This window comes from Lygodium microphyllum, chromosome 16 (genome assembly GCF_053477565.2).
Source record: "Lygodium microphyllum isolate KBCC chromosome 16, Lygodium_microphyllum_v1.1.10, whole genome shotgun sequence".
Taxonomy (NCBI): Eukaryota; Viridiplantae; Streptophyta; class Polypodiopsida; order Schizaeales; family Lygodiaceae; genus Lygodium; species Lygodium microphyllum.
The window spans coordinates 15637004-15651358 of NC_141150.1; the positions used below are offsets into that span (position 1 = coordinate 15637004).

At 40.6% G+C, this 14355-nt stretch overlaps 1 pseudogene; it reads left to right on the forward strand.

The window, feature by feature from the left end:
• Positions 1-12147: 12147 nt before the first annotated feature.
• Positions 12148-13797, forward strand: LOC148022557 (uncharacterized; annotated as a pseudogene).
• Positions 13798-14355: the final 558 nt, after the last annotated feature.

Genomic DNA, 14355 nt, shown 5'->3' on the forward strand with positions numbered 1-14355 from the left:
GCCCCTGGCTGGGGGGTCCCAGGGGGGCTAGCGACCCCCCTGGTGGGGGTCCATGGGCAGCACCCCATGCTCGATGATGGTAAAATGAATATTTCTTGGAATATTCCCTGGCCGACTAGTGGAGGCTTATATGGTAGGTCGATCAGGCCGACCTAACGACCTTCGCAGGCTATAAAAGCTAAACCCCTTCATAGCCATCTATAATTCATCTTTCACCCAATCAGAGTTGTTGTTCCAGCTAGCCTTAAGCTCTTCCCCTATCTTCTGTCTAGATCACCATCTAAGCTTCACACAGTGGAAGCGCACGGGTGGATAGAGTCATCTTTGTATCAGTTGTTTGGAGCTAAAGAACTTACTGATTCTCCTCTTATCTGTTGTGTACTCTCTATCTCTTTCTCAGATTTTGTTCGTTGTGTCGTAATTTTTTACATGGTATCAAAGTCCAGGGGACTCTAGAGGTTAGAGAGTGTGCAAGAGGCAAAGGCTTCAACAGCAAAGAGAAACTATGTCAACTTCCGGAAGTAGTTTTGGCGCATCAGGAAGCAATGCAGTAGGTGGTGTTGCTGTATCGGCTATTCAAACACTGAGGATTCGTCCATCAACCTTCGGCCAAGGCAAGTTAGATGGTAGAAACTACACCTTGTGGAAGTTCAAAATTATAACTATCCTTGATTCTTATGAGCTTTTGGAGATTGTGTTGGGGACTGATGCAGAACCACAGCCTACCCCCGACCCATCAAATTCTAGTGTGATGATTCCTCCGAATGCAGATCTTCTATGAGCTTGGAAATGAAGAAATGCAGATGCATTGTGTGCCTTAGTTACAAGCTATTCTGACAGTGTTCTAACTTTGATTCAGCATACAACCAAAGCTTCAAAGGCTTGGAATGTACTAAGGAGTCAGTATGAAACACGAAACCAAACAAGGATTCAAAACTTGGAGAATCAACTAGCAGCGGAGAAGTTTGCTGAAGGAGAGACGGTTGAAGCATTCATCACTCGGATTAAGAATCTATGTGACTAGATGGCTGACGCTGGGATACAAAAGATTAGCAAAGAGCTAGCTCGAAGGTGTCTTTGGATTTGTCCACAAAAGTTTGATGGACTAGTAACTGCCCTTAATACTCAGGTGAGACCTCAAGCTTTAACTTTTGAGGAGTTTTGTGCATTATTGATGGAGGAGGAGTTGAGGCTAAAAGCCCGAGAAGGAAGAAACAATGGAGATACTACATTCTCTGCCAATGCAAAAGGCAAAGGTGGTTCCTCCACCAAAAAAGATGGTGACAAAAAGAAGAAGGGCAGCAAGAAGAAGTTTCAAGGAGAGTGCTTCTACTACAAAAAGAAAGGACATGAAATTACAGATTGTCCTGTCAAGAAGGCAGATGAAAAGAATGGTACCCTTAAAAGTAAAGGGAAAGAGACAACCAATACAGCTGAAGCAGAGTTGGAATTATTCATGGTGACCATTGAGGAAGTGTGCTCCTCAGCGCAAGAAGAATCTACCACTGTGGGTGTTGGATAGTGGGGCCTCCCGTCACATGACCAACAAGAAAGGTCTATACAGTTCTATGCAGCCTCTACAAGAATCCATCACTGTGACGGTTGGAAATGATACTAAATGCCCTGCTGCGGGCACATGTACTATTTCTTTTGGTGCTGCAAATGGTGAAGTCAAAAAGCTTTCAAATGTGTCGTATGTTCCCAAAATCGAGAGAAATTTGTTATTAGTTGCTGCCATAACTGATCTTGGATATGAAGTGAGGTTCAAGAAGACAAGTGCACAAATTCTTGATAGTGCTGGCACAATTGTTGGCAAAGGAGAAAGAAGGAACAACTTGTATGAGCTAAATGCTCTTACAGCCACCGCTGGAGTGGGTACAAGTAAGCTTTGGCATGAAAGGTTTGGACACATTGGATTTGCAGTGTTGAAGGAGATGCAAAAGCAAGGTATGGTTGCTCACCTACCTAGAATAACTGAATTGAAGGAACCATGTGAAGCTTGTATGATGGGCAAGCAACAGAGAAAGGCATTTCCACAAGAAAGCAAGAATAGAGCACAAGCTCCTCTAGAGTTGGTGCATGCTGACTTGTGTGGTAAGATGCCTACATAGGCCTTGGGGGGATCTTCTTATTTTATATTGATTGTTAATGACTACAGTAGGAAGATGTGGGTGTACTTCTTTCGTGATAAGGCTCAAGATTTTGGTAAGTTTAAAGAATGGCTAAAACTTATTGAGAATGAAACATGGAAAAGTGTGAAGAAATTTAGAACAGATGTTGGTGGTGAGTTTAACTCAAAGGAGTTTTAAGACTTTTGCAAGAGCAAAGGGATCAAGTGTCGATTGATGATGCCTCACACACCTCAACAAAACGGTGTTGTGGAATGCAGGAATCGCACCATTGTGGAGATGGCAAGATGCATGCTAAAGGGCAAGGGATTGCCTAACCATTTTTGGGTTGAAGTTGTTAATACTACAGTCTACATTCTAAATCGGAGCTACACAAAGGCTCTCAAGGGAAAAACACCTCATGAGGCTTACACTAGTAAGAAACCATCTGTCTCACATTTCAGAATTTTTGGATGTGAATGTTATGCACATGTTCCAAATGAGAAGAGAGACAAGTTAAAACCAAAAAGCAAAAAATGTATCTTCTTGGGTTATAGTGATGAGAAAAAGGCTTACAAATTATATGACCAAGAGGCAAAGAAGATCATCACAAGCCGTGATGTAGTTTTCAAGGAGCCGCATACAGTGGAGGAGGAGAAGGCAAGTTCTTCCACTTTATCATCAAGCGAATAAGTAGTCCACTATGAACCTATCCCGAGAGTTGTCCCTATCCTTAAGGAGGAGGAAGCATCATCTTCAGATGATGAGGAAAAATTTCACCAACCTGACATCACCCCACCGGAAAAGCCATTGCCGAGTTAGGTGAAGTAGCTATATGACCACAATAATCCTATGTCTGCATCTATTGAGGAGAAGGCAGACGGACCAAGGAGGTCTCAGAGAATAGAGGAGCAAAGGAGGGCTTCTGCTCACATAGTCAATATGGCCTTGATGGTTGAGATTATGAGAGAAGTAAAGGAGCCAAGTGACTTAAAAGAGGCACTTGCAGATCCATCATGGAAGGCTGCTATGCAAGCAGAGTATGACAACATAAAGAATGACACTTGGGAGCTAGTGGATCGACTAGCAAAGCGGAAGATTATTGGCACCAAGTGGATCTGGAAGGTAAAGTACAAGGTTGATGATACCTTAGAAAAGTACAAAGCTGGACTGGTTGCCCAAGGATTTTCACAAGTTGAAGGGTTTGATTTTCAAGAGTCATTTGCCCCAATTGCCAGAATGACCACTATTCGCACGGTACTTGGAGTGGCTGCCCACAAGAAGTGGCCAGTGTACCAAATGGATGTTAAGTCAGCGTTCTTAAATGGTGACCTCAAGGAGGAGGTGTACGTGGCTCAGCCACCAGGGTTTGAGACCCCCATTCTAAGAACAAAGTGTGTAAGCTGAAAAAGGCATTGTATGGGCTAAAACAAGCCCCCAGAGCATGGTACCAGCAGATAGATAAGTTCTTTTTAAACCTAAACTTCAAAAGATGTGCCTAAAATGCTAGCTTGTATGTTTACAGGGATGGTAAAAAGTCTGTAGTGATTATCCTATATGTGGACGACCTTCTTATTATAGGTGACTATGAAGATATGATCAACCAAACTAGAAAGGCTTTGAGTTCTAAGTTTGAAATGACAGACTTGGGCTTGTTGCACTATTGTTTGGGGATTGAAGTCTGGCAAGAGCCAGGGAAGATCTTCATCTCTCAGAAGAAGTATGCATAGGAGATCTTGAAGGCATTTGGCATGACCGAGTGCAAGGAGATAGCTACACCTATGGAGGTGAATGCAAAGTTATCCATCGAGGATACATCAATACTAGCAGACATTGGAAGGTATAGGAGGTTGGTGATCTACTTGTGTAATACCAGACCAAATATCAGTTTTTCTATTGGTGTTTTGAGCAGGTTCTCAAAAAAAACTCATGAGAGTCAATGGAAGGCTGGGATGCGGGTGCTCAGATACTTGAAGGAAACTCTTGACTATGGTATCACATATAGTTTTGAAACTTCTCTTGTGGGGAACTGTGACTCAGATTGGGCAAGAGACAGTGATTCCGAAAGTTAGTTTCTGGTTATTGTTTCTCTTTGGGTTCAAGAATTTTCTCTTGGATTAGTAAGAAGTAGCCAACAGTGACATTGTCTTCTGCTGAATCAGAGTACAAGGCAGCTTGTTTTGCTGCATGTGAAGTAGTATGGTTTAGAAGGATTCTATAGCATATAAGAGTGCAGGATGAAGAACCAACTGTGCTGAGATGCAACAATCAGAGTTGCATCGCCATTGCCAAAAATACAGTGTTTCATGCACGCACCAAACATATAGAGATCTAGTATCACTATGTGCATGATTTGATGGAGGATGGGATAGTGGAACTCGTCTACTATTCAACAGAGGAGAATGGAGCAGATATCTTCACCAAAGCACTAAAGAAGGATCTGGTTCAAGTTCATCTTCAGAGACTTGGCATTGGGCTAAGGAGATAGTTCACCTATGGGTGGACATTAAGGGGGGGTGTTAGATATGATCAATGCCCCACCCTCATTAGGTGCCACCAAAGATCCATGGTGCACAAATTTGTAAGTCCCCCATTATGAGGAGAAGCCAAATGTGAGCCCGGACATTGGTTGAGTCCTAACTTTTATATCAGATGAGGTCTATGTGACCGGATGGCAAAAAGGTGACCGTTGTGGATCTAATCTTTGGGTTAGATGGAGTGGTTAAGCTGGTAGCAACTCGAGGCGCATTGCATCAAGTTACAGGGTAAGTGAGTTAAAAGAGGCCCCTATTTTGGGAATATTCCCTGGCCGACTAGTGGAGGCTTATATGGTAGGTCAGTCAAGCCGACCTAATGACCTTCGCGGGCTATAAAAGCTAAACCCCTTCACAACCATCTATCATTCATCTTTCACTGAGTTAGAGATGTTGTTCCAGCTAGCCTTAAGCTCTTCACCTATCTTCTATCTAGATCGCCATCTAAGCTTCACACAGTGGAAGCGCACGGGTGGACAGAGCCATCTTTGCATCAGTTGTTTGGAGCTAAAGAATTTATTGATTCTCCTCTTATCTGTTGTGTACTCTCTATCTCTTTCTCAGATTCTGTTTACTGCGCCGTGTAATTTTTACAGAAATTAATCATAAGGGTTAAAACTAATATGTCTTGAGATCCGTCGGATATAACAATGACTCTTGCTAATCCAAATTCAGGGTTGGGTTATCAATCAAGGTAAGTGACCTATAGAACTTACATCATGAATAGTGTTTGAACCCTTAACATATGCCCTAGTGAAAGGAAGGAATTGTTAAGAAATATTTTTGCATATTATTGCTCTTAGATCCCAAGGGGGAGAGCAAATATACGATGGAAATGTTATATCGTCTATTCTTGCATTGTTTGGAAAGAATGCAATTGGTTTTGTTGGTTGATCTAACAACATCCTAAATGCTTTTACATTCAACTGGTTGTTAGTTTGTTGTTTGGATGATTGCTCCAAGTTCTTGTGATTTATACTAAATGCATGGCAAGGGTCTGTGATGACAAGTTGCCATGGGGATAAATGAATGTTTGCCTAGAAAATGATATTAGGAATGAATGTCTTGTTTGTGCTTGATTCTTAAAGGATTTAATTAAGTAAGGATATTTTGCACGGGTGGATCACCTCCATGATCGCATCGCGGATTAACCCAAAGAGAGCACTGCTTGATTCATGGGTTGAAGGTCAAGTGGTGAAAATGCCAACCACGAGAATGATGTTTCACTCCTAGACAGCTTGCGGGTCAGTTGGAGCTCTAGACACCCCTTTCTAGGTCTAGAATGGAGTTGAAGGCCTCTGTGGCCCCCAACATCTGGGCATGTTGGGAGATCCTATTCTAGATAAAGGATTGAATTTGTGGTGCCATAAGATTTGGACCAGTTACTTCTGTAGGGCAGAAGAGATACTTCTGTTGGACAGAAGGGATACATAATTTCTCATGTATGGGCAGGAGACAAAGATTAACTTGAAGATAAGTTAAGGAACTTGTTTGAACTTGTTTGCCAAATAGATTCCTTGCTCTGTTTTCGTGTCTGTGCTATAAGCTATGCAAACGAACCCTGTTCCCTAAAAGGATTAATTAATGAAGCTGAATTTAAGTGTCACACATAAATGTGGTAGGACCTAATTAGAAAACTAAAGCTATTAAGGGAAGCGGTGGGCGGAACCCCTGACGAGTCCGTCTTATGGCAGAGTGGTCCCAAAGAACTAGGAGGCTTCTCACAAGGTTTACCGTCTTCGACCTTAGGAATTGTTAGGATAGAACCTCGATTCATGCCATTTTAGGGAACTAGAATGGGACTATGACCTATGGGCAGAGAGGGTGAGTGGCGCATCCCTCTCATTTCCCATTCTCTTTGAACCAAGTGCGGCATGGGTCTGCTTCGGCTTGGGTATCTCTGCGTAAATTAGGATGCCTAGGATCTGACGCTAGAATGATTTTAGGAGACCTTGGCCACAAGAAGCCCAAATTTCAGGTCGATCCTAGTGGGTTTGGTTGTGAACATTCCATTGCGAGGCAGATTTGGGAAACCCTAGGTGACAAAACTCGAAACATTCCCTGGGAGTTCCGGGTAGTGACACTTAGATTCGTTTCTCGATAGACAGCTAGAAGCATGCCTGGATAGCCGATGGGCGGGCACCTTACAAGAGAGAAAGATGCTTGGTTAGTTAGATCAGAGTGTTGAGAGACAAGGTGAGAGATTATAGCTAAAGTGAGTTGCAACTTCTAAAACAATAGAAGTCCATCCAAAGTTCCTACTATTGGTGCGTTTGGCTCAATATTTTGGTTCCATTAGGAGGACCAAGGACGATACAACCATTGAGGTTCTCACACTCCTACCATATGATGGAATAGGAGACTTGTGCATGAGCATGGATGGCATTGGTGGGAAACCCATCACTACAACAAAAAGGCTCCATAGACATGCTTGTAGATGCAATATTTGAATTGTGTTTAAAAATATTGGGCGCATTTATTACCACATCTACTAGCGCGTCTAAAATTTTGTGTCTACAAGCGCGCTTATAGTGAAAACTACACGCGCATATAGATGCAAAAATAGACAAAAATATAGACGCATCTATTGACGTGCTCCGTAAATATATAATCATATTTATAAAAAAGTAGATATATTCAAATTCTACATCTATAGAGGCATGTAATTGGGTGTGTAAACAGGCGAGTACTCTGCAATTTTTTGATGATTATAGATGCACATTTTTCCCGCAATTTAGATGTGCGGATAGACACGCAAAATAGAGTATGAAAAAAAAACCAGAGAGCATGTGGCTTTGCAAGCCACATGCTCTCTGGTTTTTTCCCCCATCAAATTGTATGCTTAGGGAAAACAGAGAAAGATTATTATACTGAAAGAAAAAGAATATGGAGAGCCAAAGTCCATATATTGATAATAACACATGATGAGCATATTGTGCTAAAATATTTGTACATATTTTGAAGATTTTTGTACTAAAAGTAAAACAATGTAGAACATGAAATTTCATATATAAAGATGAAACATTTTTACATGACAAGTTCTAGTGCTTGTGACCTCAAGCATGGTCATGGTCACAAGCATTAGCTGAAAGTAATACATATAAAAAATGAAAACTACAAAGCCAAGGGGAGGCATGCATGCACGGGGCTCCTCTACATCTCCTCAGAAGAGGCATCATCATCGCTACCACCACCGCTTCCAATGCCGGTGCCGGTGCCGATGCCGCCAATGCTACTACTAGTCTTCCCTTCGCTATCCTCGACTACATCAGGGTTTACCTACACAAAGGATTAAGGTATATAAATACCATTACAAACAATAAATTAGAGTTAGCTATACTTTTCATGTAAAAAATAAAACATAACTCTTTTGGCTATGGAATCCTCATGGCACGATTGTATTGCTCCGCTCCTCCATGATCAGTCCCTCCTCATAGAAATGCTGTCAAGTGGACGCCCGGTTATGACCTCGATGGTAGCCTATCTCTCTAGGAGTAGGCATCCTACCAACGATATGATACAACAAAACAATTTTAACATACAACGTATTAGAACACACTACATAATGGATTGAAACAAATTACAAAATTTCTTTTAAAAAAAAAAAATCAAATAATACTTACAAACTCAGCCTCCCATGACTCCCTGCCACCCGATACATAATGTGACGATCCCATGGTTGCCATCTGGATACGTCGTGCCTCTGCATGCTGGCGACTTGTCCTTTTCTCTACTGCTCTCTTCTTGGCCTCTTTCCACTCCCTGCGGTGCAATTGGGTGGTTGGCCATGTCCAGGGCGCCCTTGCTCTTGTCTCCACAATGACTCCTTGGCGCGCGTCATAAGGTGAGACCTCTTGTTATGAAGCATGTCTCTCACCTTTGACCATTCCCAATCATCTGAGAATCGTGAATTCTCGGGATTAGGGTACCTTCTATGTACTGCCCTTAGCACCTCTTGCCACAAACCACTTTTTTGATGCTTGAAGGAAATCATACAATCTTTGTATGTGGCATGCACAACACTCCTCAAGCAGGCTATCACTTCCCTCCCCTGAGGGTTATGCAAGATACCACCAATATCTATGATAGAGTAGTACATTTGTGGAGGCTCACTTCTCTCATTTCTGGATGAGGGTGATCAAGAGCTACCTCCTAGGCAACCCCCACAAAGCCCTCGACCTCCTCGTCCTCCCGCACGACTCTCCCTCCTCCCTCAACGGGCACTACCCTCTACCTCACTCGATGCACATGCTTCTGCAAATGCACGTGCTTCGGCCGATCCATGTACTTCAGCTGATCCCTGTGCATCAGCTGATCGGTGTGTATACATATTGCGTGGAGTACCTGTTAGAGGTGTACCAATGTTTGGTGTGCCAAGGTCTGGTGTTTGTGCGACAGTGTTAGGCAAAGATGTGATAGGTGTCCCTGACATGACCCTAAAAACCTCCTCTGCAAGTAGTGGGAGGGCAACCAAGATAACTGGTCATCTCCCCGATGAATTGCTCCTTGTTCGGAAAACCTCCAAAAAAACTACTAACACCTCTAGAAAACTCTACTAACGTGTTATTCATGCGTTCCAAATCAGGATCAGTGCTGGAAGATCCAGGATTCCACATCTACACAAGCAAAAATCCATTACTACAAAATCAGGAGGCTTTGAAAGATACAGTTCTGTTTCGCATCTATTAGCGTATCTATACCCGCGTCTACTCTGCATTCTGGACGCGCCAACAAACGCGAAAGCATAATAATAAACAAACAAAAAAACTCAGACCTTAACTCTAATTACTTATGCCGACAGCGCGTCTATATACGTGTCTAGACTGTCAGCCAAATGCGCCCTACAGACGCGCAAAGTCGGACCATATTTTCAAAAAATGTTATAGAAAACGGTGCGAAGCCTCCATAGATTGTCTGAAGCATGTAAAGAGAGAGAGAGAGAGAGAGAGAGAGAGAGAGAGAGAGAGAGAGAGAGAGAGAGAGAGAGAGAGAGAGACAAACAGACAAAGAGAAAGAAAAGAAGATTGAGAGAGAGAAGAAGAACTCACCTTCTTTGCTTGTTCCGACGGGTGGCGAAGCTCCTTGTCCTCCTCCCTTGGTAGGTTGCTTGATTCTTCTTCTCTTCCTTGTTGTTTGGCTCTTGTTATTTACTCTCTGGCTCTTCCTTCATCCTCTTTTTACTTTTATTTCCTTTCCTTCTTGTCTTCATGAAGTGATAGATAGACATGATTAGTGATGTGGAGCTCGAACTGCAGAAAACACACAAAAAACGCAAGAAAGCACAAAAAGCCACAATTTTTTTAAAAAAACAATTATATTCATGTGGCGCGTCTATAAGTGCGTGTAATTGTGTGTCTATATGTGTAGATAAAAGATATTACACGCGCTGATAGATGCAATCACAATTAAACTTATTAAAATGCTAGCTTATGATTGTTTTTGGATCAACATGACTTTCCTAGTCTTTCAATATCAAAATGTTTTTCTCCATGTTGTAAGTATCAAAATATTTAGGGAATATGATGTATATGCCAAATGAAATCATATATGTCCTTATGACTCACTTATAAGTATGTCGTCATCTTCTACTAGTATGGGACATACTGAGTCAACAAAATGTACATCCTCCAGTGAGGACGAGACATTGCGTCTTCATAATCGAGACGCTTGGCTACGATAGAAAATCAAATGTATGTGTGATCGTTATCGAGGATGGTTTTTTCGAGCAAGTCGAATCACAATGTCACACCTCAGCATGTACAGAGAGTGGGACAAAGAAAAAGACCCAGTAATTTTTACTACTTTATTTGCACAAATATTATTGGTCTACGTTGTGTCTTCACCATTAAACAAAACCTCATTTTTTTAATTGAGCAAGATGCAGTACCACATCCTCAAATGGTCTCTCCAGGGCATCAAGAGGCTACGAAGCATCGACGCGAGGAGACAGAGTCCTCAAGAAGAGTAGAGACTGATTACAATGATAATAGCCCTCTTCAAATGTCCCATCAAGTTTTGGAGGAAGAGATTTTGGACAACATGGTGCATGATTTATTTTCCCATGAGGTTTGAGGGGAGAGCGCCACTAGAGAGACAGATGACCCGCTACACATAGCGTCGAAAACTCCATTGTATGAAGGTTGCACATACTCTGTTCTACATGTATCTCTCGAGATACTGAACTTACGAACCATTTATGGATGGAGTAATGCTAGCTTGAATGCATTATTGAATTATATATCATTTGATATTAGTTCATAAATGCTTCTAGACAATATTCACGGTTGTTAACTTTGTTTGCACAATATATGCAGGTTATTATCACAAATGCTTCCAAATGGAAATAAATTACAAAGTAGAAGGGAGCAAGCAAGGTGTTTCTTGACATCTCTTGGAGGTCTCGATTACGTTAAAATTCATGCATGTGTCAATGATTGCATCTTGTTTCGTGGGGATCATGCATCTGCACAACAGTGTCCTATTTGTGGTGAACCAAGATACAACAAGGAGATGAAATCAATGGATGTGTCTCGTAAGGTTTTGCGACATTTTCCTATAATTCCATGTATTCAACTTATGTTTAAGTGTGAATCTATTGCGAGACTCATGTCATGGCATGCTAGTCACCATTCAAGTGATGGAAAGTGAAGAATTCCTTTAGACACACCAGCTTGGCAACACATAGACAATTTTGTGGCCTACTTTCAAAGAAGAGCCCAGAAATTTGAGATTTGGTCTAGGATTAAATGGAATAAATCCATTTGGCATCAAAAGCACCTCATATAGTGTATGGCCAGTGGTATTGGTGAACTATAATATCCCTCCATCCATGGCAATAAAAAAAGGGCATGTAATGTTGTCCCTTTTGATTCTTGAAAAACACAAAGTAAAAAATATGGAGGTTTACTTAGAGTCTTTGATCGAGGAGCTAGAAATGCTATGGAGAGGTATTGAGGTGCAAGATGTGAGTGCATCATTGTCCTCTAGAGATTTCACTTTAAAGGCATGTTGTTGTGGACCATGCATGACTTTCCAGGCTATGGAGAGTGTTCAGGTAGTTGCGTACTCTATTTTATTCATTCTTACCATTAATCAAATATATGTCATCATTAATCCACTTGTTTCTACATGTTTAACTACATCAAGATATCATGCATGTCCAATTTGCAGTCCCTCTCTGGTTTCTTCTAGATCGTCATGCTAAAGAAGGTTATCTATGACAATCATCATCGTTTTCTTCCTATTGACCATCCCAAATATGCACCTCTTCAAGTAAGGATTTTCATAGCCATAAATATATTAATTAGTGGAGTAACTATGTAGACTAATTAACAATGTATGAATATTTACATATAGTTCATCCTTCCTACTAGCATATCCCATTGTGTTTCGAAAGATGTGCGTGATATCATTTACAAGATGGGTGAGATCGCGAGGTATGTATACATTATATATATATTTAGTTTATATATTACGTACATCACGTAGTAAACCCGCTTGAATTGATGGACAAAACTAATCATCGTTCTCAATTGCATGTTGGTAGATTTGTGAGTTTGAAGGAAATCGATCCAAATACGTTGCAAGAGGCTCAAGTATTGTCCATTGAGGTGGTTTGTTTGGTGGAGGAAACTTTTCCTTGCTCCATTTTGACTACTCAAGTACACTTACTCGTACATCTGATTGATGAGATCGCAATTTGTGGGGTAGTTCATGCAAGGTGGATGTTTTTTCTAGAGCACTTTATGAAAACCCTAAAATATTTTGTAAGGAAAAATGCACGGCCTGAGGGAAGCATGGTTGAGGGTTGGTTAGTACAATCATCCCTTATACAAATCTCTAAATATCTTACTAAAGTGGACCCCTCTTTACCATGACTATGGAAAGATGATGAAGATTTGAGGATGACCTCTATAATACCTCAAGGAAAAGGAAAGAGAAAAGTGCTAATGAAAGAGGAACTTCGTAAGTTAAATGTATTTTGTGTGCTTAACAACAAAGTAATGAGAAAATGGGTGACACTATATAAAGAAGCAAGGGCAAGAAGAGTAAGCAAAAGGCAAGCATTTTGTGCTAGACATGGACGTAATGTCCCATATCCAAAACATTTAAGTGCGCTTCCACGTCATATTGATATAGATTGGCTACATGAAAAAATGGAGAAGATGGAAAAAGAGGAGGCGATGGATATATCACAAGAGGAGTGGGAATACGCACGAGGTTGCTTATCAAAGGTGAGACATACTTATAATTAATTTATATTTAGTTATATATGATATAATAATTTCGCATGTTTCATCTTTAACTAAATCATTAATATGATCTCAACAATGTACTACTAGTGCACATTGTTCAATGCTATTTGGTGTGAAGGCAAACATTTTTGAACTCAACGTATAGATGATAAGAGAAATACCCAGGATTGTGGTATCCTTGCAAACTTCCAGGATACCAATGGCACCATGGAAGGTTATTGTGGCGTGATCCAAGATATTTTGAAGCTTGAATTTAGGCAATTTTTTATATATGTACTAGATGTAAAGTGGTTTAAAGTAGTAACAATGGGTGAGCATTGCACAATTAGACGTCATCCAAGTGGTTTTGTAGTGATTGACTCTACAAAATTTCACCAAGGCAAGAATGACACATTTGTACTACCTCAACAATGTGAGCAGGTATATTAGAAGCTATTTATTTTCATATATATTACTTCTTGATACATTCTCAAAATACAATAAATATCTAAGTTGCTTACTTTTATTTTTTAAATGCAAGTTGTGTATTACCCAATGGTAAACAGTAAGCGATGGTGGCACATCATCCCCATATCTAATCGTTCAAAACCAATATATGGCAATGCTACCAACATAGAGATAGTTGATGACAATCCAACAATCAACGATGATGTACATGATGATGCCATGATCGATGATACACATGATGCAGTGCAAGATGATCCCCGCGAGGATGTTCAAGGAAGCACAGAAGAGGACAACAATATGGTTGCAGATCATGATGAAGAAATTTAGCATAGCAATACATTTGACAGTGGGATAGACTTATTTGTTTCATTGCCTATTGGTAACATAGACCTACAGGTAGATAGTCTAGCAAGGGTGGATCTCATTGAAGATGAGATTGATCATTCATTGTAGCATATAATTAGCTTTGAATGATTGGATGTATATTTGTAATACTCAGAAACAACTAAAATATCAATTAAGAGCCGTTTACTTTTGTGATACATATAACGTTTGTTGTGTTATAGTATTAGAATTGAATGTGCACATCCAGAGAATAATGCACCAAGATGCACAAAGAAGTACAATTGGGTAAGCTATATTAGACCACAAAGAAGTAAAGTTTGATCATATTAGCTGTTAAGATGTTTGATCATATTTAGGGACTTTATGGGAAATGAAAAATCTATGCGTTTATTTTCGCATCTATAAGCGCATTTAAAAACACGGGTATATAGATGTGTTTTTCATGTCTATATACTAGCGCCAATAGATGCGCTGATAAACGTGCCCGCTATTTTGCATGTATAGTGCATGTCTATAGGGCCTTTCTCTTGTAGTGCATGCAACTAGGTTAGGAAGGCCGAATTGAAAGGAACCGATTTTTTGGATTGAGTTTAAAATATTAGTGTTGTTAAAGTAGGAGAAAACACAAAACACAAACTCTAAAACACACAAAAAACCCAAAACTCA